This window comes from Varroa destructor, unplaced genomic scaffold, assembly GCF_002443255.2.
Source record: "Varroa destructor unplaced genomic scaffold, Vdes_3.0 BEIS01000004.1, whole genome shotgun sequence".
Lineage (NCBI taxonomy): Eukaryota > Metazoa > Arthropoda > Arachnida > Mesostigmata > Varroidae > Varroa > Varroa destructor.
Window position 1 is genome coordinate 6,012,204 of NW_019211457.1, and position 15,200 is coordinate 6,027,403.

A 15,200-nucleotide genomic window follows, 5' to 3' on the forward strand; every position below is an offset into this window, starting at 1 on the left:
CGCGGTTCGTTAACACATCGCCTGGATTTCCCGTTTACCTGCATAACCTTCGCTTCTTCTATCAGCCTTCTATCTTTTAGCAGCAGTAGCATAGTGATAGGTCGAAAGTGTTATAGATGTTGTATATCCAAGACCAAAACGTTCGTTTGACAAATTTCAAAGCTTCCGACCCGCAGCACTTATCTGTAGCATACACTTAGCTCATCACCTGTAGGCTAACCTTATCCTCAGTGAGCTTCAATTACAGGATTAAATGAGGCGTATCTCTGTGTCGAGCTTTTTCAGTGAAGGAAAGGCTTACGAGGAATGTCCTGAACTTACCCTTTTATCCAATACAACTCATGCATCAGCTACGCAACAGATTGACAAACTTCAGTTGAACAACTGAAGTGCTTTCGTGGAAACTCTCGAGATAGGACGAACTTACGAGGAACAAATAGAAAGCTACGGAATGAAATGCAAAATTGCTATATCCTATTGTAACAGCAAGACGAGAGCTGTTGATGGAATTCCTTCGGTTACCTTCTGGGCAATAATGGCGATAGGCTGCTTCTCTGCCGGCAGTTTTATGGCCTGAAGCTACTAATAATCTGCTATACGAGCATGACGAATATAGTTTAAATAATTGATTGCAGGAAACGGTGATGTTAAAGGGCTAGTAGAAATACATTCGTCTTATGACCCCAATTAACCATAATAACATATTTCATTGATAATCTAAATCAATTAGAAAGGACAAAAAATTTAAATAAGTCTTAGGAGAGTCGGTGGATCGCTGCCGTCAAGGCAAGATCGGCCTATTCAACCTTCTAGCTAATATATCCTACTGACTATCAACTTCTGATCCAAAGTTTTCATCCTACCCCATATGTATTTATAATTGTCATTGTAAGTAGATAAAATGTCCTTTAGATTCATGACCCAATCGCATATGCTATGGTATATTATCATTAGTAGCAACAGTTATCTTATCAACCGTTTTTATTACCTAATTAATAAGATCTATAATTGAAACCAGGATCGATTAACATAGCAATTTTCAGGTTAAGGCCAGCGAAAAAACATCTATTATTTGAGGCTGTTTTCTAAAGGATTTAAAGTAAACATTGGTTGTTAACGATGATTGATATTAGTTAGCTTTTGAATGTTATTGTAATTATGAAATTATAATAAAATTAGGCGTATTTTCAGTTTCATTTTATCAGTTAGTTAAAACTCTTATGTGAGCCATACAGCTCAAAATAAACAACATGTTGGAATAGCACTCCTGTACTAGCATTAATAAAGGGATGGCAAACAGTTTTCCACTGCAAAGTGTTTTCCTTCGGTTATTTATATATTAACATTTAATTACAAATCCTCTTTATTTAAAATCATTAGGATGTTGTTCAATATTGTGCAAAAACATTTTTGTGAATTTCACCATTAACAACACTAAGAGTTATAAAAAGAATATATGTATATATATATATATATATATATATATATATATATATATATATATATATTAACCATCGGTTTCCATTTCGGTAAGAATATATTTAATTGTTTTAAGACCAGAATTAAAGTTTTTTTTTCTTATATTAGAAATAATATTACTTGACTAAACATGCACGATTTTTATGACCTTCCTAATAACACCATAATGCAATTACTGTGGAATTTCTGTGATTTCTAGGCGAAAAATTTTATCCTTTTATTAAAAATAAGGGAGCTCCGCGGAGACCGAAACAGCTGATAATGTGAGATGTAAGCTTCGGTCGATACGGCGGATACGTTAAAATTTCTTATGTAAGTTACCTCCATTTTTGACAGATAGCTAAAGACTGTGAAATTGTCATGCCAAACCACATGCATCTTCCCTCTTCATCACTAATTCCGGCAGATTTTTTCAATGGCCTGTTGTAACCCCGTTTATGCCTGGCATCGAACTTAGATTACCTCGGATTTTCCATACAACTATGTTATTACTGCACTATGACGGGGCACCGTAACTCGTACCTACGCTATGCTGTTTCTACAAGTAGCAATAGCGAAGGTAGTTCTCCGCTATTCTGTCTCAGTGGTCGAATGTTTACCCTCCGCTGTAATGATTACCATCGCTAGGTTCCCTCTTGCCTTTGTTTCTCCCCCGTGACTACGAGTTTCCGCTCTGCTACTCCACGTATGCACGTGATGACATGAAGTATGAATCACAGCGGTCTATCCTTCGTCTAGAAACATACTCCTTAGGACTAAAGAAATCTTAATTACAAGCGTGCAATCGACTTTTACATCTTCATTTCCTCGAGAGATAGAATATGCTAAATAAACTTCATATTTAGATTTCTAAATAGAGAAGAGAAGGGTGGCCAAGACTGATACGGAATACAAATGGCCCCAAGACTTTAGAGTAACTTGTGCCTATCGGATTTTAGACCTGGTCTTCAGCACGTACCGCCATCTGGTGAAGCCGCATGAGAAATCTGTATGTTCTAAATTGAGAGCCCACAGATCAGAGTGCTAAAAATGAGCTTTGAAGACACACCATCCGTTTGGAGACCTAGAAAAGGGAACAGTCATAGGCATCTTTTCATCCGTTTTCGAAGGGAATACAATCACATACGTGAATATGGTGAGTATTATGTCATGCTTTCCTATAACTACAGCTCAAAATATCCAATGTACCACAGAACAGAGCAGAAGCGAAAGCTCACTGGAGATACGAAGGGACGCTCAGGTTTAATCTACCACATTTGTTGGCCATAGTTTCGGTCAGCAGAACTGCGTGAGTCCGGATTGTTGATTTGCGTGCACGAGCATTGCTTTATCCCAAACCATAGGGCCGTAAAGTATTGTTTACGATATAAGCGCTAGCTGATAAACGTTAGCCAGTGAACAACATCATACCATAGATACTGGTACATAGGAGTCAGAATGAGCACACAGATTTAGTCGATACAATAGGCAGATGCGTTTGTGTATATACTAAACTACGTCTGTATTGTGGATCATAAATGTGTTCTTTTGGGGGAGTTTAATGCTGTGACGTCTGTTACGCCAATCCTTCTCGGTCTGTATCTGAGCCGGTGAGAGTAGCTCCGCTTGGTTTTGTCGGTTTAGCTTGAACACTTTCGCCTGTACTTGGATATAGTCTGCCTGATCGTTAGGGTTAGAGAGAGGTCGGTGTACGATATACGCAGAGCCCTACGTGAGCGACCTCGTAGAGACTAGATGCGATTCAGCCCAACTTGAATGGGCTTAAGGGAGTGAATCCATTCGATTCAACTATCCATAATATAGTACGGGTCCATGTATACGCAAAGCATGTGGACGTATGGCTAAGGCACTTGTATGACACTGCTGCTTAGTATCACGTCATTTTGTCCAATGAAACTCATTTGTACCTGACGCCGGAGCTGAATACGAGTTTGGGAATATCGTTGTTGTGTCGATGCCGGCGTTATCAGTCCTGTAGTTAACTCTTTACTAATTTGAGGCCAGTAGTACGAGTCAGTGCGGTATATGGACAGTCTTGCCGGGTTTCAGTTCTGTGTGCTTTATTTGACGCGAATCCATCTTGACGTGACGGTTTGAAGCTGTGGTCAAGTATTGTTCGAAGCGTTAATGTTTATACAATGCTATTATAACGTTATGTGAAATATAGACAATTAGTAAATTACTGACTCTCCCAATGCAGCTACAGTGGTTTTGAAAATGAAATAACATCGTATGGGATATATAGATAAGATGTTGGATTCATTCCTAGGGGAAATGAGCTAGGGAACGAGCCGTTGCCATTGTTGCCGGCCAAAGCATTTATCTACTTACTTTTTAAGCTATTTCAGATTTATACAGTAAGTGATGGTGCAATCCGCTGAGATGGTTAGCTTTTACTTGTACTTTGTTTGATCCACGATATGACTAACGATGAAACTTTGGCGCGCTTTAAGCCTGCTTACCTTCCATATAATAAGATTACTGTCGCAAAATGTTGTCTGACAATTATCGTTCGAATTACTTCCAGTTAGCTATTTTTTTCTTTTTTGAAAAAAAAGCCGAACTTTTCTTTGGGTATAAAAAAAAAACTCCTCAAAGCCAGACCCTCTAACGTAACGAGCAGGTAGTCAAAATTCATCTTTACGCCTTTAGCCGTATCCATGTGCTGCTTTAGGCCATTTGACAACATCGGACCTTATTCCAGCAGTGGTCCATATACGACACCTGCCCATTATATTTCGCTCGGCGAACAACTGAGTAAACCTTGTGTTTGACAAACATTGGGCATTCAGTAGTTCAACCGCCCGTTTGGGTTCTATCTGAGTGAAGCAACTTCTCAGAGATCCTGTCTAAGGCTACTGCTGTGCTTTTTAAAAGATCTGTACTTCCAAATAAACCGATGCTGTACAACTTAATATAATGTTCTCAGATAATTAGCTTTGGGACAACGGTGTGATGCAACTCCGAGAAGGCATTGCTTATTTCATTTTAGTAACATTGGCGAGAGGTTAGGACCTACAGAACACCGAGCTTCAGCTTGACCGCAATGGTAGTATTTGTTATATATAAGGATCGGGAATTATTAGCAGATTCATGACAATGCGTTCTCTTGAGTATAATCTCAGATGAACGATTACTACGGATTAGGGCAAGACAATGTCCTTCAACACGATTGATTAACCTACAAAATCACGACTGACCACAGCTGTTTTTCCTTATCATAATACGCACCAGTAGTTTGATCTATTAAACAGAGATGACCACTAAACGTTTCCGTTGGCTAGGGCTATTTAGAACGTTTATCTATATGCTTCTTCATTCCGTTATCAACAATTACTCAACCAAGTCAGCTAAATTAATCTCTACTTTTACCTCCTATCCTGCGTAGACCACTCCTGGATCACTAGGCTCAAATATGAGTGTACAAATCCGTCGTCCTTTCATACCTTTACTTAATGTTTGTCCCGTTGTTAATAGTTAGATCCGTCCTCCATAAATGAAAGCCCTCAACTACTGAGACACCTTAATACCGCAGCTCTTGCTTGCCAATGAGTAAAGTGCTTCTTCTGTGAAGGGTATTGCATGCACGCGGATGTCTTTGAGTCTACCTGTATTGGTATGTTTAGCCCACGATATTAATACGCTGAATAGCATCATACGAACACTTCTTTCTCCGGATATGGGCAAAGTGCTACCCTCGTCTGAGTGGTAAGTGAAAAAGAACGGGTCTCAATTAGCGTTTCGGTGGGCTTTCAGGACGTGGGAGCGCCACGATACGTAGAGTTCTTGAGGCCAAACGCATCGAAAACAGGTAACCTTTGCTACAGGGTGTTCGGGATAAATCGAGATATATTCCTGGGGGGGGGGGGGGGGGGGGGCTTATCGTGGCAAGCATCCGTAATATTTAAAGAACGATGGTTCTTATTAGAGTAAAAAGTAGAAATTTGTTGGGTAGCGAGAGGTACGTGCCTGTAGGCGCATGTAAAAATGCCTGCTAAATATTCATTTTTATTCACATGTAACATACAAGTTAGCGACATAAGTGTTGCCTTAATTTAGAAAATTCTTCTACAATCTACCTTTTTTTTTAGATATTAATCTAAAATTCATAATATTATTCAACTAAGCAATAGCAAACAATAAGGTAATGAGAGCGGTGAATTCTCCGGATGAAACAATATAAGCCTAAAGTTTGCACCTACTGGTGTCACTGAATTTCTTTTAAACACGACTTCACTCGTGTTCACGAGATCACTTCGTTTGTTCCAATGTCAAAGTTCACCCTATTCAATAAAACTCCTAAGTTTAAGCTCAAGAAAGTTGTCGAATTGTGTTTATCACAGAATTTTAATTATAATAGCATTTGACATCTTTTTCTCGTATCTGAACGGAAACGTCATTGCGTGTCAAAATTTTTATCTACTTGAATCCTTCTTAAAAAACATTTTAAAATAAATTTTTCAGTATTATTCCTATGTCTAATTCTCATGTTATGAAATTATTAAATATATGTTAAACTCTCCATAAGTTTTGTAGTTCAAACATAATAATTTCTATATATATATATATATATTTTTTTTTTTTTATAGAATCTTTTCCAAATCAATGTGATACGAATGTTTCGAATGGCCTACAAATGAGTTAGAACATGAAGAATTCGAACGAAGTTAGGCGGGCTATCTGTCGCAGCAGGTTTTCTTCTACTGCTAGTGGCGAAGAAAGCCAGCTACATTTGAGATACACCATGACGGGAAGCGGTATGCCGTTACTGAACGAAGATCTACTATTAGGCGCTTCTTTTGCACTGGATGACCCTCTACCAAAGCTAAAAAGCTTTCTTTTTGTGCAAAAATCAACGAATGGGCCTGCATATAGCAACCTAAAGATCTATTAAGGTTCTAAGCTCAAAAATGATTCGAAAAATTAAAAAGCAATTTTAGATACATGCAGGTTTTTAATACAAAAATTAACAGCCGTCCTCATAAGCATTAGATCGTCCGGCGCAATTGGATTCACGATCAGTCGCTCTGTCAGCCAGCCTTCCGCTGTTCTTAACTGTTTCAAGTTTTTTTTTTTTCATTTTTTTGGCCTCTGGCCTGCTATAGGTCTGATATTTTTCGGTATATAGCACATTTAAGCGACACTTAAACGAATTCGTACCTACCAATATCGCTTGATGCATGGTTACCGATAACAAGTTACATAGAAATTACAAGAGATATATATATATATGGAAAAATATTTAGTGGTTTAGCTCTCGAATCAAGGCTATAGCCAAAGCGGTGTGGGTGTTGATTTTCTTAGACAAGCACGACCGCTAGGAATGACGCTCCCGGCACACAAGAAAAATTGATCGAAGTATTCGTGTTTGTTTACGTAGGTTCTTAGAAACAAGCCTTTAAAAGTCTTAAATTTGTTTAAAGAAAAATAAACTTTAAAAATTAATGTCTGTTCGTCAAGCATTGTGTCAAACCATGTCAATTAAAAGTCGTATTGAACGGTATAGCCTTAGATTTCTATACCTTAACAGAAAAAAATATAATATGTGAAACTAAAATTTATAAATGATGTGAAGCAGCGTATTACAGAAAATTTTCAAAAAATCGTTACGTTCATCTCCTATATAGGTAGAGACAATATAAATGAAAATAATTTAATACTTTTATTAAGCCAAACAGTTGTTCCGGGGAACTATCGGGAGAAAAACTTAACTGCAACGTTTAAACTACTCAGAAACCCATTTACTAAAGTAAATATATTCAGGTATTTAAAAAACAGAAATAGACTAATATAGAAGTATGCCTAAAGTATATAACCTTCCGATATTCACAGGCTTCATCACAGGCAATGCTCCAATTAGTTGAACTCTCCGAATTTAAAAAAACGTTCACATCTCTGCAATATAATTAAACGGGTTATCTAAAACTATTAATTAAACATATAAGCGTTAAACACTGCCATTAGACAGTTGCTTAAACAACTAAATATAAATTTCTAAAACTCGTTGGGGCTAAGACAAGTACACTTGTTTCTTCGCTGTCTATCAGCTCTGTTACTTATTAAGTACGGTGTGTTAAAATGCAGAAAGTTTTATTAAAATTTTTTTTTTTGAATTATGATCGTGCGCAGTTCACTGGTTTTCCTAAAGCTCCAGTTTGTGTACGCTGCATTGATCGGCATGAGGCTTTGACTGAAGCGTTAGTTCCATGACAGCAATCATATCTAGAATATATTGTCCACTTCCATTAACTTCAATAACTCAGAACCCGCTTATAATTTCAAACGCGTCAACTAGTATATATATATATATATATATATATATATATATATATATATATATATATATATATATATATATATATCAGAATCTACGTGTTGATCCGAGTTAAATAACGTGCAGACATTTCTCCATCAGAGAGATTATGTCAAGAACATTCGTTCAGAACTCGTAACTGAAATTTAGGTATTGTTTTTGTCAGGTGGATGAACCGGATCCAGTTGACTTGGGTTGCCCAGGCGGCCATTTACAAATAGGATATTTTTCAGAAATTAAGCACAACTTTTCCTCGAATGTATTGTGGACATCAAGGATGGATGGCAATCAAGCATGTTAAAATGTTACCTTTTGAAACAAATCTTCGCCGTTCGGCAAAAATGCCGCATATTCTATACCAAAGATCATCTCAGTATTTGCGTTTGGCGAGTGAGTATACGACGTTGTATACCCGGTATTTTTGCGGATTTTGAGTTTGGTATTATTCCTTCGGCAATGTAGATTCGTCCATCTATGAGACGAATTGTTTGTATACGCATACCTTTGTGAATATGTTCAGCCAAGAGAGCCATAGGGACTCTTATCGGCTGAAAGCATATCGAACAGGTTTCTCCTTCCATAAATACAGCATTTTACGGAAGACCGTAAAGCTGGCCACGTACCGTCAGGTCTGGTGGAGGTCAGAATCCAAATTCAACAAAAAATTCCAACGGAATGATGTGTTACAAAATACGTGCTCTTTGCTAGAATTTCGCATAGGACGTGAAGATAACAAAACATAGTAGGACTAAAGACGCCGACTGGAGGGCAGTAATAATAATGTTGGACCAGTGTGCGCTACTAATGTTTTCGTTTATCTACCTATTTTCGTTGATAATTTTATTTTGTTTTAGTCTTTGCTTCAAACGTTGCAAACGTAAAATGAATATAGTTTTAAAAAACCTTTTTGTGTCCATCTTCCAGCCTTCGAAGTTTTCCCGATGCGGTTATTAAGGAAATCACAACTTCGACGATTCTGTCTTTTAGACAATAGATAGACAGTTCCTTCGAAAACAGTTAATAACATCTTACATCTGGCAACAACTTTCTGCGGCTGATTTTATCACTTAACTCAAACGGCAACAAATTTTTCTTACCGATTTTTCAGATTGCTAGCATATCGCCATCTGCCGTAATGCCTAGACTTAAGAATGGCATAGGGAAGCTCGCCTAATCCCTCGAAGGAAAACAATATGTCGTGCATCGATAACCCGCTCACCGATTTTCGACGCTATTTTTTTCGCTTTATACCGTCGTCTGTCGGGTTTTGCTTAACTGAACCTCTAAGGTAGGGCAGAAGCATCTTTCAATGACAAGACTGAACCCTTCATTAATGCAACCTACGTTTTAAGTAACTTTACTAAGGAGGTAATAGGCGGTTCCGATTGGAAGTTTTTTCTTCGACGACGCGAATTCTGCATCGCATTCATAGCTAATTAGTGACTCCAATGCAAATTCATAGTTATTGAACAAGATAAGGTGAAGTTGCGAAACAAACTAGATACAGAAATGCTTATAAAGCATGAAGATAAAGCAGTTTCACTGCTAAAAACTAACCCACCGAATTAATCTTGAGGGGTGACTCAGGTGTAATTTGCTAGGACAAGACAGAATTAACAAGTAATAGTGAAACGGCTCTGTTGGTTGTCGATCGATGGCCTTAGCATAGGTCAAGTTATAAATAAACTTATAAACTTGAAAAATGAAAGATTAATTGATCTTTGAACGAGAATAGTTACTGTGAAAATTGCGTGATGTACTTCGTGGTGTATATATATAAGGTTTACTTGTATTTAGAAAAATACAAGTCTGATAGGGCAGTCACTTTAGTACTAGCTGTCTCCCACATCAGTAACTCGATTCTCCGAGGTGGCCTCATTATAAGATACTAATGAGTGTTTACAATTATGTTGTTTGTAACTCTTAAAGAGTTAAGTTGTGCTCACGTATAAATATTTCTCTTACTGAAGATATGATACTTTACACTAAGGTGTATAGCACAGACTTGTGGATTATGCCCAAGTCATACTATAGCAATCTGCTTACTTTAAAGGCTTTTTAGCTTCTCTATGTTTGCGTGTCATAAAGTACTCGCAATAGAATGAAGTTGTGCTAAATAGCTCCTTTATCACGGGAACTGGTTTTCAATTTCCCTGCCGGTCCCCGGCAAGTGCTTGAATGGTTCGTTGGGATGAAGCGAGGGTTATAAGCTGACGCCAGGCGTTTTCACTAATTTCTGTTCTCTTAATGTATACCTTACTCAATGCGGGTCCCCAACAATGAATATCGACTTTACACGAGTTATCATTTTAACTTTCACAGTTCCTATCATCTACCGGTATGAGATCTACTTTTTGTTTCTGAAAAGTTAAACTCTCAAGTTGTCGTGCAAGTAGCGATCATCTTTTTGTTGAGACATTGAGCAAAAAGTATTTGGTGCACCATACTGACGGCATGTCAAAGCTCAGGCCTTAAAATCAAAGATGTTTGTCTTTATAGAAACGAGCGCCATTGTCCGCCTGATAATTCTACATTCGGCGATTAGTTCGACCAGATTGTTGTGTTTCCTTCGAATAGTATCAATATGCACCTGCACAAACCTTACCGCAGTGACAGTACCCAGCCTTTGAAGTTGATATTTTCTATCTGCTCTAACCCCCTCCTCAGCTATGGTCGCATTTAAAATTGCGTCCATACCAAGATCACAAGTTACGTAATTCCACCCGGGGATGATTTGGTTAAATAGTGTTGATCAGCTTTGTCAGTCATGGGAGCATCCAAAGCAAAGCGTTGTTAATTCTCCTTTAGATCCTTTTCAGCATTTCGACTTTATTAACCACCACTTAACGACCAGTTTAAAAGAAATGCTGGAAACCTTGCGAGAAGGTTGAACGGGTTTACAGGGATACCCATTTTGACCAGCGTGAGGATAACCTTGTCCCTGGACGTCGACATGAAAGCTGGCTTAAAATCGATGAACGGCGCGTGTAGCGGATTGCGTGTGCGGCATGACCACGTCTCTGTTGACGGCGGCCATGGGGATCCTGCACGCCGTTTCTATGCAACGTTCTTTCTGTTAGCTGTTCAGTCTCTTAGTCAGCAAGCCGAGGAGCAGCTTATAACAAACGTTTTCCTTAACCATTCTCTACCATGAAAACGGCGCGGTAGGGTCGCCTCTTTCTTTAAGAATCACTAAAGGGGTATGATCTCCATTGGGTTGGAAATGTACCAGTGTGTAAACATTTATGAAATAGTGCCGCTTTGTACCGTGTCAAAACGACGGCCCATTTGGAGAGTTTGTTGTAGTCCCTATGTAGAGTGGCGACGTTTTTTGCGTGGGCTTCCACTGTAAAGTTTCTGCACTGTAGTCTTGTTGAAGGGTGCTGCATTGTAGTGAGCCCCCCTCTGCCCACGTTGTGGCAAAAAAGGCACTGCGTATAGTATCGTATCCCTTAACGCAAACACAACCAAAAAGTGATTTACGAGGACTGAAGAGCTGATCGGAAGAGCAGCCGTTGTGCGTTAGTCGCATGTGTGCTTCAAGTCCTACAGTAGCAATCAAACAGGTCTCGAGCTGTGCAAAGCATTATTGTTTTTATGACGTATACGTTTTTCTGCAAATCATCTTAGAAACGGAGGTTAAGGGGTAGAACTTGGGCCTTGTACCTCGGCCAAAGCCTGAAAGCAACCTGGGTCCTCTTGACAAAGCTGCAAGCACAGCCTGTGCTTTCAGAGGGGACGGAGGCGTTGTACTGTAAACTGCAAAACTTCAACTAGATACTGCGCATAAGTTTCGGTATTAACTACACTGGGTACAAAGAGAATTTTGAGGGCATATCCCAAGAGTTGGTCTCTAACTAAGAGTCGCAACCAAGATTTGGCTTTGACGATTCGCGCAGGTTGAAAAATCACTGATTAAAATGAAATGTCTCTGGAAAATGCTTGTGTTTTACTGGACACCGTATGTACATTTAAGAAAACCCAATATAGAGTCTATGAATCGAATATCTATTACTTATAAGGAACCGGCACGTAGCTGTCAGGGGATCGATTTTAAAGCATGCGACGATTGAAAACCGCAGCACACATGCTAAGAAGCTCTCTTTTCTACCAAAAAAGTAGATAAGTACACATACAAGCATGCTTGTAGGTTTCTGAGCCCCCGTGGTTTCGCGTGTGTGTTGCGCGTGGCTATCAATATCTAACATCGTTTCGTTTCAAAGTTTTACTCGTACGAACACCAGCTACGGAGATACTTGTCATGATAACCCCTTGGACGGTCGCTTGTGGCGACCGGTGCTACCAAAGTACGGGTCGCAACTTTTACCATGACCCTTTTTTCCTATTTTCCCATCGTTTTTCTGTACGGAGGCTAAAGCCTCTGTGGGCGTGGAACTTTGGCACTCGTTCATTGGATCTTTACTATTCTATAAACTTCACTTCCGATGGATAACCACCACAAGTCAGTCGCCATTTTGACTGACTTAGTCGGGTAGAAAGCAGGTAAAAAACTCTTCGGAACGAGAAGGGAATTGGTCATTGCAACATCGAGACGGACGTATGAACTCGGATTATAAAGTAGACGAGATTTTACGCCTCATTGCGTCGCAGGTACGTAGCGATTGGCACAGCTTTTGTGAGTATATTGACTATTGGAAGAGGTCGCCTCTGTTATGGATTAGTTGAATGACGGATCGCCGACTGTGTTATGAACTGCGATGAATAAGAGAGGGCTTTGAGCGAAATCCGCGTGCGTCGTGCAAAGGCAGATCGATGGTTTACAGGGTGAAAGACAACGTCGTATTGTAAAGGGAAGGCACGCTAAACTGAATCACTCACAAGCTTCACACAAGAAAGTGGACGAACTGAGAAAATCGTACATAAAATCGATAGTAGAATTAACTTGGATTGAGAATGAACGAAGGTATTATAATATTAATGGTTTATCAGGCATTACCTAACTATGAATAAACTGCACCTTTTTTTTTTTAAAGAACATTGACATATTCCACTTTATACCGCAGCTTTGCTCCGCATAGTCATTGATAAGTAGGATAACATATCGATAATATGGAGAATGGTCGTCACCATATTCAATTCCAACTGCGCAAAGATGTCTTCCGGGTTCATATGATGTGGCTGCTATATATGGGTGTCCTACCCTCGAATAGTATTTTTCATTCTTGCTAAGCTATTTTTTCTTATGCTTTTTATGCTGTATGGACTATAAAATTTAAAAAAAAAATCGGCAGATTTCACAGGCGGCAGATAAATAAAACTATTACCCATCCCGTTCCGAATATCGATTCGATTTTCTACCAAAGGGGTGACGTTTTAGAACTGACTTTAGAAACGTTTAGAGCTTAATTCCCATTTGACTTCACCACCACTGTAGTAGTTATTAATGAGTTTAGCAAGCTTTACCTGCACCGGCGCCGGTCAGCACTTGCAGGTAGGTTGTTGTCGTTAGCGCTGACGCAAACTCAGGTTATTACTATTATTATCAACATTCTACAGTAGTCTGGCCTTGCTTTGTCTTTTGTCCTGGCTATCAGCAATACCAGCGCCTATGGTACATTCGAGTCTGGCATCGAAGCGGCGATGGTCGCTGCCAGACTCTGTAGGATTTTTTCCTTCGCGCTCCCCTGTTTGAGCGTGCGAAGGCCTCGTTTTTGGATGGCGGTAAAACTTTTTTACGATGACCTCAAGGGGGATCAGATCAAGCTAAGGAAAAGGTCGGCCTTAAAAGTGTCCGTCGTTAAGATGGAGCCAAAGGATTCGACAAGGGCTAAAGACTAGGACAGGTAGAGAAGGAAGAGATAAAAACAAGTGAGAGCATCGCGTAAACGACGGTGGAAGGACCTGTTTTTCGGACATCGCCTTATAGATTTCGACCGCTCGCTGACGTCTTGCCATGTTTACTTTTACCCCGTAGCTCCTTCCCCGTTCTTATAAACGTATGGTTGCCTCTAGTATTGCTGACGGCCATGTGACCCAGTCCACACTGGCCGGAGCGATACCTATTTGAGATTTCAGTCGATTTTGCACGACCCTTACATGATTGCGGTCGTAGACCTTTAGGGCGCAACTCGTTAGCCTGGACTTTTTTTGGAAAATCCTTTTTACTGAAGGCGTCTTTCGAAATGATGCTATTCGGGAGTTAGTTTCAGCCAGAGCTCTATTTATTGTAGTAAACAAGTTGTGGCTTATAAGGTGACATTGAAAATCAAAATTGATTGTGGCAGTTGTGAAATTGAGAGATTTGAATTTTATGTAAGCTGGAGCTGTTGCCATTGAGTATTGCGTGGCTTTCATATGTGTCACAAGTTTTATAAACGGACACGCTTCCACCCGCCGTCATCAAGACTAGTCTCTCTTCTGTTGCGACAGCTCGAAGCTTGCACGGTAACACGCTTGGAACAAGAATGAAATAGATACTTACGAGCAAATCTGCTTATTTAGTAGGAGATATGTCACAAGTTGTCGTAAGATGGCATATCTATAAAACAATCATGGTACTATTAATAATTCTGTCTATTGTCTACACAAATAAAGCAGCGATCGGCAACTGATTTATGCAGGCGGTCCAATCATTGAGCAACAATCGGTTTTACCAATTTTTTCACACAAAACCAAATATACCATTTCCGATAATATTAGGAAAAATACGTTCAGCGCTTGTCTTAGCCAAAAGAGGCTAGAAACAACTCAAATGCAACGAAGGAAGTATTTAGGACGCGTCAAAACGCGGCAAACTGTGGACGAATATCTCGTAGAGAATATATATAGCGATTTCTTGGTCTTAATGCTAAGTTGCCAATGCTTCGGATTACGTTAACCGTATGTATTTGGAGCATTCGGATTTTTCTCTTAGAACGCTTCGTCTCACGCACTAGCTGGGCCTGTATTTTCGTAAGCTTTTGTTGGGGCGATGTTAGATGTCACCTTCGGCTCATTGGCGGTTTAATTCAAAAGAAATTATGTGCTTCGCACTATCTGGCGTGTCGACCTATAAAATTTGTCCTGTTACAATAAGCTAATCCGAAAAACAACCAGTCGGAAAGTGCACCACAGTTATAGAAGTGATGGGCTTGTGAAGTTTGTGTTTTTAAGGCGAACACCCGCAGATAAATCCACGTTTGCCTTAGATAACAAGAGCGACATCAACCAAAAAGAAACGAAGTATATAAAAAAAAAAAAAAAATAATGATAATGAATCCCTTGTCTGTTAATTTATTCATCATTTTTAACTACACCCTAATTTAGTCATGTATAACATAGCCTTGCTGAGATCATTAGTAACGAACAAATTCTTACGAACGAAAATTAGTCTTCACAAATTCTATATTAGGCAGATACCTATAATTTTAATCTATATATATTTATGATAGCTCTACACTAATCCGCC

General features: G+C 39.2%; 1 long non-coding RNA gene across 1 annotated transcript in view; it reads left to right on the top strand.

Moving 5' to 3' along the window:
- Window positions 1–2,250: 2,250 nt before the first annotated feature.
- The window catches only part of LOC147755771 (uncharacterized), a 54,083-nt gene continuing 41,133 nt past the window's right edge, over window positions 2,251–15,200 (top strand). The window contains exon 1 of the long non-coding RNA XR_015326167.1: window positions 2,251–2,614. This is a non-coding gene — a long non-coding RNA (uncharacterized LOC147755771). The remainder of the gene's footprint in view (window positions 2,615–15,200) is intronic.